Source organism: Elephantulus edwardii, unplaced genomic scaffold (assembly GCF_000299155.1).
Source record: "Elephantulus edwardii isolate Elephantulus edwardi_28Jun2011 unplaced genomic scaffold, EleEdw1.0 scaffold00036, whole genome shotgun sequence".
Lineage (NCBI taxonomy): Eukaryota > Metazoa > Chordata > Mammalia > Macroscelidea > Macroscelididae > Elephantulus > Elephantulus edwardii.
The window spans coordinates 12,914,726-12,925,321 of NW_006399786.1; positions in this window are offsets into that span (position 1 = coordinate 12,914,726).

Sequence of the window (10,596 nt, forward strand, 5' to 3'; positions counted from 1 at the left end):
GTGATAGCTGATCCTCCAGAGGGGTTTCAGAGGCAGTAAGTCACACAGGAGGAGATTGCTTATTTTTTCTCCGATGGAGCAGCTGGTGCTTTTAAGTTGGCAGGGCAGCTCCTTATCACGATAGCCACCAGAACTATTTTGGTAAAAATAAAGGAATATTTTCTTAATGATAATTTGGGTGTGTGTGTATATATACATATTGTTACACACACACACACACACACACACACACACACACACACATTGTCAATTACATAAACTGAAGAATAAAATCCTTAAAATATGACTAACTTGGGTTTGCTTTAATATTTGGCAGGAGAATACCCACCATGTGGAAAACCACGAAAAATTGTTAAACCTTAAATTGTTACTTTTCCTGTAGCCTGATTTAATTGGGTTCTTAAAAGATTTGGTGTGCTGTACTTGAAGCTTATAATAATTTGTACCAATTTTAAAACTTGTTTGACAGATTATTTTCACTCGTTTATATACATGTTCTTTACACATTCACTAATTTAAGAAAGACAACATAAAAGATAGGAATGACTTAATTAAAGAAGGAAGATTTATAAGAGGATCTTTTATAAGACTCAAAAGTTTCCATTTTTAAATGATTTTGTGTTTTTCAATGCTTGTAAAAATCACATAGTTGGTATTACCTTAATGTTCATTCTGAACATCCTGTAAAAACAGGGAACATATTCATTGTGCTCTATAATATTTTCAAATCATCTTTTCAATTGCCACACTCTAATCCTCCTCCATAGTGACCAGATGACCTAAAATCTTTTAGTAATCCCTCTACAAAACTCTACAACTCCATCTGTATTCTAACTCTATTCAACCTCTATTTCTCCTCTACTTTTGGTTCATTTTTTTCTCTCCTGTCAGTTATAGTCTGCTCATCAAAATACAAAATCTTCCTATATTTCCACTTCTCTAACTTAACAGTCCCCTCTCACCTATACTCATAATTTGCTATCCAACTATGCAAGGATAAAGATTGGAAGCAAAGCAGACAACGGCAGCATTTTCCACTGAGAATGAGTGAAATTAGGAGAACAGCGAACATTTATGAGTTAAATACTGTATTGTTCCTATTAAAATTATAAGAAGACTATGTAAAAACTTCTAGAAATAAAAACTATTTTTTTTTTAACTTGAGGATTCAGTGTCCAGGGCATTCATAACATTAAAATAGTCTGACTATAGAAAGTTGTTAATAAATCCCTAAAGGTATATTCTATATTCTGGGAAACTGAGCACATTCAATGGCAAACAGTGTAATTCTATCTGGCTCCTGTAATTGCACCAATTTGTTTGAAAGATAGAAATGTGCCCTTTACTCTAAGAAAAACAAAATTGAACATCCATTTCTAGTGCCTGTAGCCGATTGACTTTGTTCTGAGGAAGATCTTTGCAAAATTTGATCTTGCCCAAAGTTATCAGCATCTGTCCACTTTGCTTCTGTAAATGCTCAGTCATTTTTAAGGGACATTTTTTTAGTTGAATTCCTTCCTCATTTACTGACACAACATTTCTTGCACCCCGAGGATGTTCTAGGCACTATACTTGTTTTTAGCAATAGCATTTTTAATGGGAAAATATAACTCATTTCAAGGAATACGTGATCTTGGTATGTGTAAATATGTAAGGATCACTACAAGTAGCAGGAAATGGGACAGAAATATGATCAGGATGGAGAGAAGGAAGGAACAAAGGAGAGCCATCCTAACACTCTACAGTTTCCCAATTAACTTACTTTGCAGTATCTGTTCTAGTCCTAACCCTTAGTAATTATTTATTTTTTCTAAATACTTTTAATTTTTCTCTTTTGGTGTTTTGAGTATAGAATTTTACATAAATAGAATCATATATTATTAAAAAGAATCTTTAAAAATTATTTAGTCATTTGTTGAATGTAAAAGTAGGGGTTTATTTCTTTTTCAGAGCAGTGTTTCATTGTGTGAAAAGAACATCTTTTTTGTCTTTAGTATCTTCAGCAATTGAAGAAAAGAACATCTTTTTTGTCTTTAGTATTTTCAGCAATTGAAGAATACCTGGATTGTTACCATTTTCAGACTTTTTGAAAAACTGCTTTTATAGATATCTGTGTGTCAGTCTGTGTATGGTCATGTTTTAGTTTTTATTATATAACTGAGATAAATTTCTGGATTACATTGTAAGTACACACACACATGTATACAACACATACAGACACACATGTCTCACAAAATCAACTGCTATAAAGTAGAATTCTAACTCATATCTACAGGAGAGGACACTATTGCTGAATATTAAACACTGTACCATCAGTACTTACAGTATTGTTGTTGTTTAGTGCCATCAGAGGGCCACAGGTTAAAATCATCCACCTTTGGCATGGTAGCATAACTTTATATCCACTAGGCCAACAGAGCTCTCTCTCTGTTGTTAAGTGCCATCAAGTCATAGCGACTCATAGCGACCATATAAACAAAAGACCTGAATGCTTGTATATCTTTCATCATTTCTCCACATTCATAGAGTTTCCAGAGGCAAGCCATGTCAGAAGTGGATGCAACTCCTGCTTCCAAGCTTGTTTTAATTGGGGAGCTCCACCAAACACTGTCTACTGTGAGTAACCATTATAACATTTGACACATCAGTGTCACAGTGTTTAGCATCATTGCAAGCATGAGTTACCTCTGTACAGCAAATGGACACACCAGTGCTATAACACTTAGAAGAATGTTTGACCAAAACCAATTTAAACCAAATGTGTTTTTTAAATAGAAGGCTGAATCACATCATCTCACACCCATTAGTGAATCAACATTCTACCCTAATCCTAATCCACCAGAACCAGCAAACAAGCTTCTGTAGAATCCAGCCACTGCAGATGACTTCCAAACTGTATCCAGCCTCACTTAAAGTATATCAATAATTATATATGCTGTTATTGTAAGGGGCCAGAGAGTGAAATACAACTCATAGTAACTTTATGCAAAATTTAACAAAACTTTGCCCTACCTTCCTGGGCCATCCTCCAGTCAGTGCTGAGCTTAAAATACCACGGAGTGAATCAATAACATTGAAGGTCTTCATTTATTTTCCCTGACCTTCTATTTTATTAAGCATGCTGTCTTTCCCCAGGATTGCTTTCTTTCAATAATATTATCTCTAGTTGTGCAATCCATAGAGAGTTGTCCTGGATAGGTGGCACCTCTCTGGCAGTTTAAATTCATAAGTTACTGGAAGGAGAAAAGATGGGAGGTCTCTTCCTCTACACAATATAGTCTCAATGGAAAAGAAAAACAACAGGTAGATATAGAGGTGAGTATATCTAGAAATAGAGGTAGATATATAGTAATAGATATGAGAGAGAGATATGGAGAGATTGTTGTTGTTTGGTGTCGTCAAGTTGAGAATGACTCATAGCAGCCCAATGAACAACACATCTGAACCCTGCCCTATCTGGCGCCATCCTCATCATCTCTGGCACTTTTGAGCACATCACATTGTCTTCCTGTCTTTCACTGACCATTTTATCTTACTGAGCATGATGCACAGATATAGAGACTGGAAGCACTAAAAGGGAAGATCTGCCCTGGATATAAGTTTGTTAAATGTAAAATCTTGTAGTGGGTGTTGGAATTTGCACAAGGGGAAAGACTGAGTCTTACCCACTACTCTGATGAGGTTTGCATTTGAATGCATTAGTGGACCTTCTTTGGGTTTTTGACTGAAGAGATTCACATTCAAAAGCAGAGCAAGTAGAAAGGAAAAAGAAAAAGGTAAGAGACTGTCTTTTTAAAACTGGAACAAGCTGTTTTGTTTCTGAGGCTCTGTAAATGTATTGCTCTTCACAGCCCACTTACAAGACTTGAGGTTGGAGTATGCCCACTCCAAGCAATCACCTTGATCTGCAGGAAGAATAGAAGAATAGAAGAAGGAGAAACAGTCTGAGCTTGGATGTGCAACTTCAGTTCTGCCTGCCTAACATGAGATGTGTGGATAGCCAGGGGAATGTTGTTGGCTTGAGGATCAAGGAATCCTGAGGAGCACGGGGAGAAGTGTGGATTCCTGAGATTGCAGCCAGCACTCATTTGAATCTAGTCTCAGATGGCTGGGGATGAGCTGACCAGAACTCAACAGATGAATAAAAGATCCACACTGAAAACTAGGGTTGAACGCTGCAACCAGTGGTTTGCTCTGGACAAGACTTTGCCCGTGGATTCAGACGCTCAGAGTTTCCAGTTGAACAGAGGATTATTCAGCAATAGGGATTATTTTTGCTCCTTCAGAGTACTAGTATAATAGGGATGGACAAATCAGGAAATAGCTATCTAAAATGGGGATATTTTGGAATGAGACATGAAGTAGCTGGTATACAAACCTTCATGAATGTAGGTATTAGTAACATAATTGTGAAAGGTAAAACAATATACAAAAACTCACGATATAATGGAAAGGAAAGATTGTATAAAACATCATATACATGCATGAAACACAATATATATATATAAATGATTAAAACATTAGTTTTTTTAAAAAATAAGATAGTCTGATTAAATATATGAACTCCATGCATCTCCAAAATTTGACAGAAATAATAAAAAAATTTAAATTGACATTTTTGTTGTTTTGTTGTTATGCGACATTGAGTCACTATGACTCATAGTGATCCTGTGTACAAGAGTCCCAAACCCTGCTCTATCCTGTGCCAACCTCACTGTCTCTGACACACCTACTTCCATTACCCCAATTACTGAATTGATCCATCTCATTAAGGGTCTTCCTCTCTTGTGCTGTCCCTCCACCCTCCCAAACATGATGTCCCTCTCCAAGGACTGGTCTCTCCTTGCAACATGCCCAAAGTATGTCACACAAAGCTTCAGAATCCTTGCCTCCAAGGAGCAGACCAGTTTCACCCTCTCCAGGTCAAACCTACTTGTTCTCCTAGCAGTCCATGGCATATTCAACACTCTTCTCCAGCACCACAGCTCAAAGACACCAATTATCTTTCTAATATCCCTAGTCACTGTCCAGTTCTCTGATGCATAGCATGCAGTTACAAAGACTGGATCAGGCACAACTTAGTCTCCAGCATGACATCGTTGCTCTCTGACAGCTGACTTTTCAATTTAATTTGTCTCTTGATTTCCTGGCTGCTGGCACCAAGAGTGTTGATTGTGGAGCCAAGCAAACTAAAACTGTTAACAAGCTCAAACTCTTCATCATCCATAATGATGATGCCATGTGACCCAGTGGTGAGAATTTTTGTTTTCTTGATATTGAGCTTCAAACTATATTGAAGGCTGCAGTCCTTGACCTTCTGCAGCAAGGACTTCAGTTCCTACTTAGTTTCAGAAAGCAGGGTTGTTTTATCTGCATAATGTAGGTTGATGATGAATCTTCCTCCAATCCTGAGGCCACATTCCTCTTCATACAGCCTAGCGTCCTGGATGACCTGTTCTGCATACAGAATGAAAAGGTACAGGGACAATATATCCCTGGAAGACACCCTTCTTGATTTTGAACCATGCAGTGTCTCCCTGCTCTGTTCTGATGACTGCCACTTGGATCAAGTATAAGTTTCGCAAAAGCACAATCAGATGTTCTGGAATTCTCCTTCTTCTGAGTCAGCCACAGTTTGTTGTGATCTGCTCAGTCAAAAGCCTTTGCATAGTCAATGAAGCACAGTTAGACATTCCTCTGGTATTTTCTGCTTTCTTCCAATATCCATCTAACATTAGCTATAATATCCCTAGTACCACAGCCTCTTCTAAAACCAGCCTGGACATCTACCAGTTCTCTGTTGACAGGTTGTTCCAGTCATTTTTGCATAATCTTTAGCAGAGTCTTGCTTTCATGTGATAATAATGATGCTGTTCAATAATTTTCACACTCCATCAGGTCACCTTTTTTTGAAATGGGAACAAATATCAATCTCTTGCAGTCAGTTGGTTCTCCAGATTTCTTGGCACAACTTAGTGAGCACATCCAGGGCAGCATCTGTTTGTTGAAATATGTCAATTGGTATGCCATCAACTCCTGAAGACTTGTTTTTTGCCAATTTTTTCAGAGAAACTTGAACTTCTTCCTTCATCACTACAGGCTCTTACTCATACGTTGTTTCATGAAATTCTTCTGTGTCAGCCAATTGCTTCTGGTACAGTGACTGTATACTCCTTCCGTCTTCTTTTAATGCTTCTTGGATCTTTTAACATTCTGCCCAAGGCATCCTTAAATAGTATCACTCATGGCTTGAATTTTTCAATACCTTCATCTTAGGAAATGCTGAGTGAATTTGGCCCTTTTAATTTTCTAACCCCAGCTCTTTGCACATTTCCTTATAATATCTTGCTTTAGTAACAGAAACATATATATTTCTCTACATTCAAGTCTTTGAAGACTTTAATAAGTCTATGTTATTTGTAAAATGTTATAGGAAGAATTAGAAAAGTCTTTTTTCAGAAAAAGTACAAAGAATTCTGAAAAAAAAAATCATTATTTGCTCTATACTCGTTCTTAAATCACAAGCCACTGAGATATGAATACAGTAAGAATAACTTAGGAGATTTTAGCAAAAGTTGTAAACCACCTAGAACAAAAATTAAAAAAATAATCTACTTCACTTCAGTGGATTAAAATACCAAATACAAATTACTTTTGATGTTTTATAAGAACAATAATTCTATTTGTTTTGTAATGTGATCACTAAATAAATTTGCTGTAACTACCTGGTGGAAGAATAGGAGAATGAATGGAAAGGAGGCAAGGATCAGTGAAAGAAGGGAGAGAGATAGAGATGTCTCAATAAACACAAACAAAACTCCACCAAAATATACAATGTTTTCTCAGTGCTTCCATGTCCTTTGTGTCCTCCAAGCACAAATATCTCTGATCTGTCAAACTTGAACCTACAAAATCTCTAATAGAATCCATCACAATTATTAAGCCTGGAAAGATCACCATATTCCTGCAATAACATGTAGTTGTGTGGTTTTCTATTTTTAAAGAAACAAAGAATCAAGCTAAACAAGAGACTAAATTACCAAAAGACAATGTTAGAAAGTATCCCATTTCAGATATTTAAAATAAAATGCTGCATTGAGTGTCTGTGAACTCTCCACTAGTGTCTAAGTTTGAAGCATTTGTTGCTGCTGACTAAAACTTTCTTGATGAAACTTTTCCTCTAGAGATTATAAGGACACAGTCCTTTCCTAGCAACTTCATTCTGGCACATACAACCTGTCCTTCACTTCCTACGGACCGCATTTGCTCTGGCAATAGCTGCAACAGATGGAGATATGGTGACATTACGTGATTTCTGGAAGACTTATAGTATTCCTCAGTGTATCTGGAACACTTCATCTTCCCAGGAGGATGAAATGATGGGAAAATGCAGGCAGGGAATTTGGAAAAAAATATTGCTGAGTTATGTGAAGATATTCCATGCATTTGATGGGGATGATATGATAAAAGAGATCAGTGAGAAGATCAACCACTGGGCAAGAACACTGAATTTATAACCTAGTATCACTGATGTTTAGTAGCTTCTTGATCATAATAGGAAAAGTACATCAGTCCTTAATTGATTTCTGAAAATGAACAAGATGCTAAAGAAGACTGAATATTGAGGATAAAAAGAGAAGCTGTCAAAAAATTTACAGAATGTATCCCAAGGATATTAGAACTTAAGTATAAACAGAGATATGAACAACTATGTTTGTAGCAGCCTTTTGCACAATAGCTAGGAAATGGACACAGCCCAAATGCCTTTAACAAACAAATGGACTGAGAAATTGGGGTACATTCAACAATGAAATATTATGTAGCACTCTGGAAAACAATTTCTTAAAATACAATATAACTTGGGAGAGTCTAGAGAGCTTGTGCTGAGTGAAATGACTCAGTAATCTAAGGCCAAAAGCTGCATAAGACTTTTATTATAAAAATACAAAGATACCTGATCAAGAAGTATATAAATGTTCAAAAGTGGAAGGGCAAAAGAAGAAGGGATGGTGAAAGGGGATGGAGGGAGATCACTAGAATAGCAGAGGCCAGTAGTCGGTTGTTATTGTTGTTGTAAGGTGCTATGGAGTTGTAGATGACACACAGCAACCCTATGAACTAAAGTCTTGAGCACTAGTAGTTTGTTAGGGGATGAAAATATGGAAAAGATTCAATGAGGACTTGAAAAGACAGGGTAATAATAAAAAACAATTTACACCAATGAAACACAATGAGGATGAAAGATTGTATGCAAACCAATAAAAATATGAGAAGGGGAAAAATATATAGTGAGAGGAATAAGTGAGGTTTATCCTAAATAACTCAGAGGCTTCAGTAGCTTAGAGCAAACACTAATTGTGTAGCTAAAATTGATAGATTGAGAGATCACTGAGAGGTTATTGCAACACATGAAGAAAGAACAAAATAACTACACAGAAAATTTTCACAAATTTTCTGACAAGAAGTGCTGTCAGAATACTAAGGATAATTGGGATTATAAAAACTATTCTCAAGTGGAGTTATTACAATATTTAGTAAAACACTAATGCAATACAATTTTTCATCATTGCCGAGAGTAAATTTTTGTTATTTGTATATTTATATATATATATGCACATATACATATTACAATAAATCTATAAGTTTAAACATAATACTTATAAACCCCAAAGAAAAACTAAGCATAACATTTATAAAGACAATGATAAAAAAAAGCAGTGTTAATGAAAATGTAGGTTGTTGTTGTTATGTGCTGTTGAGTGGTCTGTGACTCATAGTAACTCTATGTGCCTTAGCTCTGAACACTGCCCCATCCTGAGCCAAGCTGACTGTCTCCAATACAACTATTCCTATTCCCTCAGTAATTGTATCAATCCATTTCGTATGGGTCTTGCTCTTTTACATTATCCACCCGTGTTTCCAAGCACAATGTCCTTCTCTCAGGACTAGTTGGTGCCTCCTGGCCACATGCTCAAAGTATATGAAATGGAGATTCAAAACTCTTGCTTCCAAAGAACAACACAGTTTCACTCTTTCCAGGACAAACTTGTTTGTTCTTTTGGAAGTCCATGGAATGTTCTCCAGTACCACAACTCGAAGGCATCAATTCTTCTTTTGTCATCCTTACATTGCCCAACTCTCTGATGGATTGTAAGTAAATATGAGGACCATGGCCTGGATCAGGTGGATCTTAGTTTCCAAACCAAACTCATTGCTCTTTGGCATTCTGGAGAGGACCCTGACAACAGATTTTCCCAATGCAATGTCTTTCAACTTGCTGAATGCTGGTGCCAAGAATGTTGATAGTAAAACCTGGTGTGCTGAAATTGTTAGCAATATCAATATCTTCTCTACCCAGTGGTGAAATCTGGGTTTTCTTGATGTGTCTCCTGACCACATGCTCAAACTATGTGAGACATAGCTTAAAAATCCAGTGAAACTATTCTTTCCATAGCATCCATAAGTGTTGCTATTTGAGGCTTGAATTTCTTCATCTTAGGAAATGCTGAGTGAGTTTGTGCCTTTTGATTTTCTAACTCCAGCTCTTTGTACATTTCATTATAATACCTTTCTTTGTTTCCTGAATTGACTTCGGAAATCTTCTGTTCAGCTACTTCTTGATTTATTCCCTGTGCTTTGGTTTCTCAGCATTCTTGTGCAATTTTTTTTTTCAATTTCTTGCAATTCTTTTAAAAAATATTTACTCTGGTTTACTGACAAAGTTCATATACATTGCCCCTCAAACCAGATTGCCCCCACCTCCTCAACCCACCCACCTCCATCCATCAAATCGTGTAATCCCATGATTACTCCCACCCATACTCATCCTTTCCCCCTCCAGATCCTCATACGTGTTTTACTAGTTATCTATTTTTTTTAATTTTATTTAACAATTTTAATGAACATTTACAGAGAATTTGGATTTCCATTCATTCATTGCTGCACTTCTCTCCCTGCCCAGCCCTCTCCCCCTGCCCCCCAGTTTACTCCTCTCTTTCAAAAGTAAAAGAAAGACTCCCTCCCTGGTACACAATCCCCCACACCCCTCCCACCGCCCCAAGTACATTCCACTATGTAACCTTAATTGTGGACTCTTGTGATAACCATAATACCCTATCATACTTCGCTTTTAATTTATTCAGTCCCTCATCTGTTTCAGTGCAGTATACACAATTTATCCAGTTTTTCTCAGTCTTATTCCCACCCTGATATCAGTCCCATTTTACAGCAGTGGCACCATGCAATATTTGTCCTTTTGCGACGGAGATATTTCACTCAGCATAATGTCCTCCACGCTCACCCATTTTGAATAATATTGAATGAGTTCTTTGTTTTTCAATGCAGCATAGTATTCCATTGTGTGAATATACCACAGCTTCTCTACCCATTCGTTTGTTGATGAGCATCTGGGTTGTTATCAACTCCTTGTTATTGTGAACAGAGCTGCGATAAACATGGGCATGCATATATCTGCTTGGATGTCAGTTATGGTCTCTTTGGGATATATTCCCAGTAGTGGAATTGCTGGGTCAAATGGTATCTCTATTTGCAACTTTTTGAGAAAGCGCCATACTGCCTTCCACAGTGGTTGCACCA